This window comes from Panulirus ornatus, chromosome 18, assembly GCF_036320965.1.
Source record: "Panulirus ornatus isolate Po-2019 chromosome 18, ASM3632096v1, whole genome shotgun sequence".
Classification (NCBI taxonomy): domain Eukaryota; kingdom Metazoa; phylum Arthropoda; class Malacostraca; order Decapoda; family Palinuridae; genus Panulirus; species Panulirus ornatus.
The window spans coordinates 27,512,059-27,522,872 of NC_092241.1; the positions used below are offsets into that span (position 1 = coordinate 27,512,059).

The 10,814-nt window shown below is 41.7% G+C and overlaps 1 long non-coding RNA gene across 1 annotated transcript in view; it reads left to right on the forward strand.

The window, feature by feature from the left end:
- The window catches only part of LOC139755015 (uncharacterized), a 146,671-nt gene extending 137,159 nt beyond the window's left edge, over nt 1–9,512 (forward strand). Inside the window, exon 3 of the long non-coding RNA XR_011714016.1 lies at nt 9,412–9,512. This is a non-coding gene — a long non-coding RNA (uncharacterized lncRNA). The remainder of the gene's footprint in view (nt 1–9,411) is intronic.
- The last annotated feature ends 1,302 nt before the right edge of the window (nt 9,513–10,814 follow it).

A 10,814-nucleotide genomic window follows, 5' to 3' on the forward strand; every position in this document is an offset into this window, starting at 1 on the left:
CATATCTTATGATCTTCGTATCTTCTAATCGGTCTTGCTATTCGAGACTCTGCAGTTCAGATTTAGTCTCCTGTAGACAAGTAATGGACGTCTTAGACAATGCCCGCAACAATGATAATTGTGTACGTTTGTATACAATACCCCTACAGTTCCCCTGAGTGTTATCAAGTTTGTTGATTTACGAGCTGTCTAGCCGGCCAGCTGTTTAAACTTTTTATCTGGACCTTGTAGCGATGATCTTTTGATCCGTGGTGTCTACCTACTTCACCAGGAGAGACTCTGTAACAGAGCACAGCTTCGTTGATGCCCCTGCAACAACGACGTGGAAATTCTCTCGTGAGATTCAGTTAGATTATCCTATTTTGTCCTTTTAGAACAGGTGGATGACGCGGCCTTGGTATAGGTTTCATTAATTGTGTCATCGGTGAAGTACTTTAGTGGGATTTAGGTCTGGGTTTGGGGTTTCGATCGTGGTTCAGTACAAGGAACTAATGCAGGCATCGGGCTCAGCACGATGTGGCTTCTGCATAGGTGTTTGGTGACGTGGTAGTGTAGCATTTCAAAGCCATAGAGTAGGTTTCATTGGGTCTCGAAGTTTATCCATGAGGTCTTAGCTGCGTTTCTTCCTTGTATATCAACTAACTCTTCTACGTCTTCTATCTCATGCAGCGTTTCTCCCTAGTAAAGAAGACTCTTCTACGTCTTCTATCTCATTCTTGTATCTCCCCTGACGATGTGATCATTACAGGAAAGTGTGCTTGAGAACTTAATGTCTTTAATTTTCCTCGTGGTTATCTGGAAATACTAGATCACGCGCACCACTGTGACCTCTTGCGATGTATATATATATATATATATATATATATATATATATATATATATATATATATATATATATATATTCAATTATCATTCTATATCATACTTTGTCGCTGTTTCCCGCGTTAGCGAGGTAACGCAAGGAAACGAAACAGAAGAAAGAATGGCCCAACCCATCCACATACACATGTATGTACATAAACGCCCACACACGCACATATACATACCTATACATTTCAACGTATACGTACATATACATACACAGACACATACATATATACACATGTATATATCCATACTTGCTGCACCAATCCATTCCCGTCACCACGCCACCTTACCCCAGCGCGCGCGAGGCAGCGCTAGGAAAAGACAATAAATGCCAGATTCGTTCACGCTTAGTCTCTAACTGTCATGTCTGATGCACCGAAACCACAGCTCCTTTCCACATCCAGGGCCCGCAAAACTTTCCATGGTTTACCCCAGACGCTTCACATGCCTTGGTTCAGTCCATTGACAGCACGTCGACCCCGGTATACCACATCGTTCCAATTCACTCTACTCTTTGCACACCTTTCACCCTAGTGTATGTTCAGGCCCCGATCGCTCGAAATCTTTTTCAGTCCATCCTTCCACCTCCAATTTGGTCTCCTACTTCTCCTCGTTCCCTCCACCTCTGACACATATATCTTCTCTGTCAATCTTTCCTCACTCATTCTCTCCATGTGACCAATCCATTTCAATACACCCTCTTCTGCTCTCTCAACCACGCTCTTTTTATTACCACACATCTCTCTTATCCCTTCATTACTTACTCGATCAAACCACCTCACACCACATATAGTCCTCAGACATTTCATTTCCAATACATTCACCCTCCTCCGCACAACCCTATCTATAGCCCACGCCTCGCAACCATATAACATTGTTGGAACCATTATTCTTTGAAACATACCCATTTTTGCTCTCTGAGATAACGTTCTCGCCTTTCACTCATCCTTCAACGTTCCCAGAACTTTCGCCCCCTCCCCCATCCTGTGACTCACTTCCGCTTCCCTGGTTCCATCCGCTGCTAAATCCACTCCCAGATATCTAAAACACTTCACTTCCTCCAGTTTTTCTCCATTTAAAGTTACCTTCCAATTGACTTGTCCCTCAACCCGAATGAACCTAATAACCTTGCTCTTATTCACATTTACTCTCAGCTTTCTTTCACACACTTTACCAAACTCAGTCACCAGCCTCTGCAGTTTCTCACCCGAATCAGCCACCAGCGCTGTATCATCAGCGAACAACAACTGACACTTCCCAAGCTCTCTCATCCACAACGAACTGCATACCTGCCCCTCTCTCCGAAACTCTTGCATTCTCCTTGCTCACAACCCTATCCATAAACAAATCAAACAACCATGGAGACATCACGCATCCCTGCCGCAAACCGACATTCACTGGGAACCAATCAATTTCCTCTCTTCCTACTCGTACACATGCCTTACATCCTCGATAACAACTTTTCACTGCTACTAGCAACTTACCTCCCACACAAAATACTCTTAATACCTATAAACGTCTCTGAAAGTTCTGTAAGTATGCAGCGTGGACTGTAGTTAGAATACCTCTCTTATACTGCAATCAAAAGAAGAAAAGACCATTGTACTAAATAGCTTAGAATAGAATTTTGATCAGAGGAAGCAATCAGAACAATGTCACTGAAGGAGGAAGAAACTGATTTTAAGGACTTTTTTCCAATAGAAAGAGATGTTTTTAAAGAAAGGCTGAATATTGAAGGAGGAGGTCGAACCTTAAGTTCAAGAAATCTATGGTAACGATAGTGATGGAGGGTGAAAAGTAGCAAAAATGAGAGAATTGTATAAGGAAATTGAAGAATTTCGTCAAAGAGCATGAGAAGTGTTTACTAATAATTGAAGAAGTTAGAGAGCTGAAGAATACCATCGAAAACAAGAGTACAAAATCAGAGGATAAAAAATGAATTGAAAACAATTAGAGGAGAATGGCCACGCTTTGTGGTGAGGCTCAGAGTGAGAAGGATATGGCCATACTTAGCGTTGAGGGTCAGAGTGAGAAGGGTATGGCCACACTTTGTGGTGAGGGCAGAGTGAGGAGGATATGGCCATACTTAGCGTTGAGGGTCAGAGTGAGAAGGCTATGGCCACACTTTGTGGTTAGGGTCAGAGTGAGTAGGGTATGGCCATGCTTTGTGGTGAGGCTCAGAGTGAGACGGATTTGGCCATACTTATTAGTGAGGCTCAGAGTGAGAAGGATATGGCCATACTTAATGGTGAGGGTCCGAGTGACAGAAAACTAGTTTCTCTGCTGAAGCGTGTTACAGAGACCAGAAACTAGGGAAGGACACAGGACATAGATGGAAAAAGGACCTAAAAAATGAAAATGACGTAAAATAAGAGATATCTGAGGATATTAGAACAAACGTACACAATGATTACAAAGCGAATCATATGAAAGGGCAATGAACTATCAGAGTATCTGTAAGGTTTGTAAGTTGCAAAGAATTCAGGATCGATGTATGGAGGCCAAAATACGGATTTTAGAAAGAACTAATAACATGATGGTGGACAGATATGCTTGGCCGATGTGCTGGTGTACCAAAACTGATGGTTAATGAAGCAGGAAGGATACGCATCTAATTCGTTGATGATGATACAGTAACGAGAGAACATAAGGGTAACGAAGGAAGAGACACATATTAGGGAACTACAAGAGGTTATAGACATATCGAATGCAACCTCTGAGAAAAGATACATATAATATAGGTAGTTGTAATTAAGATATAAGGGAATGACCAGTAATGAGTGCTTTTAGTATGGCTATGTGCAACTAGGAGGTATGTAAGTAGGCCAGAGAAAAAAGTTATGACTACATCTGAACAATTAATCAAGATGAAATCATGCATTTAACTCTTGTTTAATTCACTTTTAGAACACGAAGCTTCTTAAGAACCCCCCCAGCTTGTCTTGCTTTATGAGACCAATTACTCCACACCATGTAATGGGTCGGTCGTCAGGTTTTCTCTCTCTAATTTGTAAGCCAGTGACGACTAACTGTAATCACAAGACTATACAGAGAGCCAGTTTCCAGACTGGTCCAGAAGTAAGGACCTACAGCGTCGATGGGATCCTCCTGCTTGCCTGCGGCTTCGTTCGTCCACACAGGAGAGGGCAGAGCGTAACAAATGGAGAGGCATGTCCACGCTGGCTACTCGAACCCACACGAAATCGGGCGATTAAATCTTACACTGTAAATGACGGTGAAAGGGGTGGGAGGGATTCAGATTGAAGAGGGAGGGAGGAAGGGAGAACCATAACTTTCAAATTCAATTCGGGAACTTATCCAATAGTGTCTTAGCGGGCTCTGCTTCGCGACAGGATCAGTCTTTATAGTCATTCTTTTAATCGATAACATCACCGTTTGCTTCGCTTGCTCAGTAAATATGTGTAATTTGTTATGTGACTGGTATGATTGGCCTCATGCGGTCTTGCATTTAATAACCCTGCAATCAATAAACGCGGAACCAATTTTGGAAGCCACCGGGGGTATGAGTTATAAAGGACATTAATTTCCAATATCTGCTGTCAGATGTGGATCATGCATTGAGATTAGCACTATTATAGCACACTTCGTCCCTTTTTGGTCTATTTTGTAACGCTTGGTGAACTTTACAGAATCTGGTGAGTTACGCACGCACATGAACGCTGCAAAAGGAAATGATGGAGAGGTTAGAACGTTATGCTAGACTGGTTTATACCTGGCTTAAATAGTCAAGAAGTGGCTCGTTACATACTGCTTGACAACAGCAGCAGCTTAGGTCCATTCATTATGCTTATATAACTTTCGTAAATGTTACCGCTCCGTGTCTGTACCTTTACTTTATTCACATTCATTTTGTGGCCAAACCTGCAAGAAAAAAAAAAGTTAATTGTTGACGATGAAAGAGGTAGTATGTTTTTCCCGAGAGGGCGAGAAAAGAGTTCAAAGCAATTTAAAAGTCAGTGTGTTATGACTGGGATCAGTAAATTACAGGAATTCATCTTTCACCTACTTCTGACTGAAGGGCAGTCTTGAAACCACAGAAGTCCAGTGAAAGGGGTCTTGGGGGTGTAGAAATAAGTTTCTTTTATCCTCGCCTATAAATTCGCTTTGTATGATATCGAAGGATGAAAAAAATTGTCCAAGCTTAACTGACGAAAGAGTGCACTGTACAAGACAGATTAACCCAAAACAGAAGAACGATGAAGCGAGGTTAAAGTAAACATGATCCTACGTCAACTGGATACAAGAATTTCGTAATTGATATTTAGTTAGACATGATAATGTACATAATGTAAATTGATCTAATTGCATACATCAATTGCCTAAGCTGAGCTAATGCACTTCCTCTGATTTTAGGTTAGATTGATACGTGTTTTCCGAGACACGGAGGATTCATGCCAGACACAGCATTATCTAACCTTAAATGAATAAAGAATACATCAAAAGCACGTCAGCGGTGTTTTAGTTGTTCAAATGATATCAGTAATCTAACTTATGACACATGCCACGATTAGCATGCAAGCTGAGGTATATGTGTTGTTTATCCAAAGTTGTTCAAGATAACTGATGAATAATAGTATTTATTTCTCTAATCACAGAACAAGTGAAGTTCTCTGGGCCACATATTGGTACTTAAGAATCAAACCAAGCATTACAACCGCTTTTTGGTTGCCTTTAACCAAAGCTGATGGTTTATACGTAGTCTAAGTTGAGTTGAATATTCCATCTTCTTCACACTGAGCAACAGATGAAAAAGCATTGGTGACCTTAGGTACGAATGGTAAAAAAAATGTCCAAGCTATACCAGACTAATGACAATGTCATATGTTGATTAGTATAGTGGTATGTTAGCATGATAGTATTTGATATACTTCATCGGATGAAAATGTCACCCAAATGTTACCAAGAAACATCGGTGTAGTGACATATTAGCCTCTGGATGCATCGCTATTTATCAACACTCGTAGACTAGAGTGGCATCATACAATAGAATTAAACCGGAATACCTTAACGGCGTTAAGATTTTACCGTACCAAATTAATCTGTCTATCTATTACTATGATAATATACGTGTTCACAACAAAACCCTTGAATCCAGATGGGTGGATTAGCAAACGGATTTTATCACCACGTCGAGCATTATACCAAAGCGCAGAAGCATAAGAATCATTCGATTAGTACACTAGATAACTCGGGCGTGAGTTAGCAGACGTCTGATGGCAGTCAGGCTGGTTATTTGCGCGTGAATGGGTTGTAATGAGAACAACTAATGATCAGACTCAGAATATATATATATCTCTCTTCAGCAGTCTAGTTCCACATATAACTAGACCTTCCATCACAGTAAGATTTGAAGTAAATTGTCTGTCATGCATAATATGATGTACCTAGAGAGCACATTCTGTCCATCCTGGGACGATAACGTTATCGCTGTAGCTATCAGACCATCAGCCCCGACAGATTCATAGCGATGGACAGATTGATGGAGGCATATACCACTTCATATCCACTGTAGATGTCGTGACAGTACTGGTAGGAAGTAGACTCACGTAGAAAGTAAGAGAAACTCTAGAAATGTATTTCGTAAATCATAATATAGTTATCACTTTTTGTCTTCTTTGAGCGAGTGGAAGAAGTAGCAAGAAAACCGTAGGATTAGAAATTCTCAAAAAATGGCCTGTTGCTCTTCGGCAGCGGCATCCACACTCCACGGGATGCCCCCACGGCAGGAATGCTAATGAGAGAGGACTGAATTTCGGACTAGACAGGGTTACGGATTAGAGAGAAGCAGATCTGCCGACTTTCACCGCAGCTCTCGTTAAATACGGCATGCATATTTGCATAAATCTTTAATCACTGGAGGTAGGGTGATAAACGGAGAATTTACATGTTACGGTTGGGTTGCAGACGTAGAAGCGAGGGGCGTGGTGAGGTTAGGTGGTGGGGAAGGTGTAGGCGAGCATGAGCAGGAGAGGGTGAGTACCCCGAGATGGGCGAGGCGTCCAGTGCTTGTAACGTGATGGGCGGGGGGCTGCCCGTGGCTGAAGGGCCACGGGCAGGGAAATGAAAGAAATGGGTGGAGTGTGAGACGGGGAGGTGAAGTGAGTGACGAGAGAGAGAGGGAGGGGGGAGGATTGCATGCCAGGGAGAATGAGACGAGATGAAGAAGGAAAGGAAAAGAAAAGATGGAGATGCAGAGAGGAAGAGACATGATCGGAGGAGGAGAGAGTACTCGAAACGAATAGCCGGAGGGAAGGAAGTTGGTAAGGGCAGAAACAGAGGAATGAGGCAAATGAGGAGGAACAGTGGGGGAAGAAAGACAATGAGGTGAAATCAAAGTGAGGATATATTGATACAAAAAGGAAGAAAAAGTGAGATAAAAAGGAGAATGGAGAAGAGAAACAGGGTTGGCTATAGAAAGAGCAAGAAGATTATGAATGGTCAGAAAAGAATGGATAAGAATTGAAGTCCAGCGAAAAATAACAAATACTCAACAGTGATGTAATATGAAGGAGGGGAAGATATAGTAGAAGAGGAAAATCGAGAAGGAAACTAAAACGATCTCTTAGCTAAATCCTACAAAACGTTCGGTTATCATTATAGTTATTATCATTACTATTTATTATTATTATTATTATTATTATTATTATTATTATTATTATTATTATTATCATTATTATTACTATTATTATTATTATTATTATCATTATTATTATTATCAAAAATCTGTTGCATGGAATAAGATTGAGAGCGATATGTCTGATAATGAAGATAAGCACTGATAATCGCTTATACTAAGGATGGGGATAACAAAAAGAAATTTTTTTTTTTTTTTTTTCATACTATTCGCCATTTCCCGCGATAGCGAGGTAGCGTTAAGAACAGAGGACTGGGCCTTTGAGGGAATATCCTCACCTGGCCCTCTTCTCTGTTCCTTCTTTTGGAAGAAAAGAAAAAAAAAAAAAAAAAAAAAAAAAACGAGAGGGGAGGATTTCCAGCCCCCCGCTCCCTTCCCTTTTAGTTGCCTTCTACGACACGCAGGGAATACGTGGGAAGTATTCTTTCTCCCCTATCCCCAGGGATACCTATCCCCAGGGATAAGAAAACAAAAAGAAATATGATCAGAATTAGTAGTAAGTTTATAGAGACACTGACAATTCTATCTAGATTATTGGAGGAAGGATAATGGCGGGAAAGAATGGAAATAAGAATGCAGAAACTGACGCTCTTGGTAACATATATAAAGCCAGGAACACACGAACAGTCATCTGCCTCGGCCGAATGTCGCTGGGAGGAGGCACAATGTACGGTGTCTACCACGCTGATGATGCTTAGTTCAATACAGTACACTACTCCGGCCTCAGTAGCTGACGGAGAACTCGCCGAGATCACCTTCAACGATCCTGGGACTGTAGAGGAGTGAGGAGGATTGTGCCCCGAAAGCTGGATGTGTGTAGAGCTGCAACAATCCATGGTTTAAAGGGAAGGAGATTACTCACTCGTGCGACTACATGACGGGGAAAACCTCACATGATTCCTTGAGAAAAGGAACGATGAGGTTAATTATGCAGGATGGGCGGGATGATCCATCTTCTCGAGGCAAGAAAGGACATGCATTTTACAAGACGGATAGTGTATAGTTACATTTCTGACTGGAGAAAACAGGGGACTTGCCTTACAGTAATGGAGGTCGATGGTACAAAAGAAGCATCCCGCAATCTTATCTCCAGACTGGACAAGTGAGTGACTTAGTTTAATGGAAGAACAAGCGCCTTAAGATCGTCATGATTGCGTGTGAACTTGTATCATGTTTCCCCGACGTACCTGAAAGTTCAAAACACTTTGGGGTCTAAAGACACATGAGGTGACACTTAATACCTTCCATGATGACCTGGGTAGAAATTACTACACCAAGGGAGATCAGTTTGCTGTGGGAGAAAGGTAACTGTATGGGTTTATGCTAATAGTCTGAGTAATTGCCTGTTTGTAAGTTACCGAGTGGAAGTTCTGCGTTCGTAGTTTGTAATTAAACGTGTGCACTGTACGGGGAGGGGGACTTCATAATTATTATCATCATCCTTATTGTTGATATTATCAGTGAGCCCCAACCCACGAACCTTCTCTATTGTCACACAACTTATCATAATCTGTATGGCGTCAGCTTTGCCAGGATTTAATTCAGCTTATTCCATTCACCCACCATAAAACCACTTTTTTCCGTGTTTTTACGTTTCTTGCTTAATTTCATGTCATGTCCTCTGGTGTTTCTATTTTAGCATCTTCAGAATAACTGTTCACACTGTGAGTCAACAATCTAGTCTCACAACTCATGGGTCATGACCAGGTCACCCCTCACTCTTCACTCTTCCATGGTGGGCAAATTTAAGGCTTCAAAAACCTTTTCATATGACTCGAATCTCTTAATTTTAGTACCGTCTTTGTTGCCCTTTTCTAGATCCGTTTTCTGTGTTTTTTAGATGCGATGACCAAACCTTAGAAACAAATTCTACTTTTCGCTTTCCGCAGGATGTGAATAACCTGATGAATATTCTTCACCTACGAACTCAAATGGAATTATGAAATTTGCAAGCAGACAGCTGGTCTCCTTATCTTTATTATAAAGGTAAAAATCTGGCGATAGGTTAAAGACGATGTTAACTACAAAGTTACGTTCACGGATAGATTCCTGTAGCTTATTTTCTTCTGAATGTCATTCATATCGAGGCCTTTTGCTGCGTCCTATTCTCATTAATTTACATTTTCGGGTTCAGCCTCATCAACAATGTAACAGGCCAGCTCCGGAGTCTGCCCAAGTATCTTATAAGTTGACGCAATCTTCCTCACTTTCCACTAATGTCCTGAGCTTTGCATCATCTGTAAACATATTCAGGTTGGAGTCCACACCTTCTGGCATGTGGTTCCCATATATTGAGGACAGTATTATTCCCAGAACAGAACACTGCGGCATTACACAGGTGACCCCAAACCCATTTCAAGAAAGCTCCTCTGACGTATGCTCTTTGTTTCCCTTCATGAAGATGATCTTTTAACCATTCGTAGGAGTCTCTCTCTTAACCCTGTCTGGTGATCCAACTTCTTAATTATCCTTAATCTTTCTAATTTTGTTGCCACCCACTTTTCAGCTTGATCCTTCATTATTGTGTGTGTGTGTGTGTGTGTGTGTGTGTGTGTGTGTGTGTGTGTGTGTGTGTGTTCGATTCAGTTTGTACTACTTCCTCACTTTTTTGTCTTTTTGTCCTAATCACTCTCCCTCACCCTGCAATGTCTTAGCGCTTAGTCGTGCCTCAAGTCTGAATCTCATCATAGGTACTCGTTAGTAATTAATGAAATGGGAACGTTTATAATTAGGAGAACATGATGCTAGCGGATATGCACAAAACAAGCGGGCATGCACGTAGCGACAGATTATACGGAGTTAGCGAGAATAATCACACCCACAAAATACAGACGGCCAGATGTTACTGGGGCCACTAAGAGCACAAACCCAGCAGATTGACACGGAACGAAGCCTGGGTATGGAAAATGTGCACATGCATACATGGACACTAACCCAGCTACCTTACATAACACATGACGGAGGGAGAGAGTCAAGGAACAGTCACAAAACCAGTTGGGATACGGAACCAATGGGCATATAGGCAGGGGACAAGGATCAAGCCAGAGGGAGTGGAGGACAAGGAGCCGTGAAGTACACACCGATCCATGGAGGACAGAGGCATCAAATGGGTTTAGACTCAAGCAGGACGCGGATCTTGCGAAGATACGTAAAGATATAGAATATAAGGAACATACGGAGTTAGGGAAGTCATGGATACAACGAACACTGAAAACCAGAGGGGACACAGTACCCGAGGCTATACACAGTCGTGGAAGACATGCAATCAACTGCATTGACGGACCCCATACGA